This window comes from Hevea brasiliensis, chromosome 17 (assembly GCF_030052815.1).
Source record: "Hevea brasiliensis isolate MT/VB/25A 57/8 chromosome 17, ASM3005281v1, whole genome shotgun sequence".
NCBI lineage: Eukaryota > Viridiplantae > Streptophyta > Magnoliopsida > Malpighiales > Euphorbiaceae > Hevea > Hevea brasiliensis.
Genome location: NC_079509.1, coordinates 46,865,780 through 46,866,090, shown reverse-complemented (window position 1 = coordinate 46,866,090; position 311 = coordinate 46,865,780).

Below are 311 nucleotides of genomic sequence, written 5' to 3'. Positions count from 1 at the left end.
CACACATATATATAATTTAAACAATTTTGATTATGGCACCTTGCTTCGAAAAGGCTTCGTCTCACCTATCGTCTCTCGCCTAAGGCCATAAGGTCTCTTGTCGCATTAGTGTCGCCTTTCGCCTTGATAACACTAATCCGCATCATTGTTAATACTTACCACAATATGAACCAACCAAGAAGCATATTAGACAAAGCTTGTTGAAGTTTAACTAAAAACATAATATTGTCTGCAGGAAGAAGTTTTGTGAACCGAAAATGGGGTTGAATTACGGCTGAAGTATTACGATCCATTATAGCATTAGAAAAAAC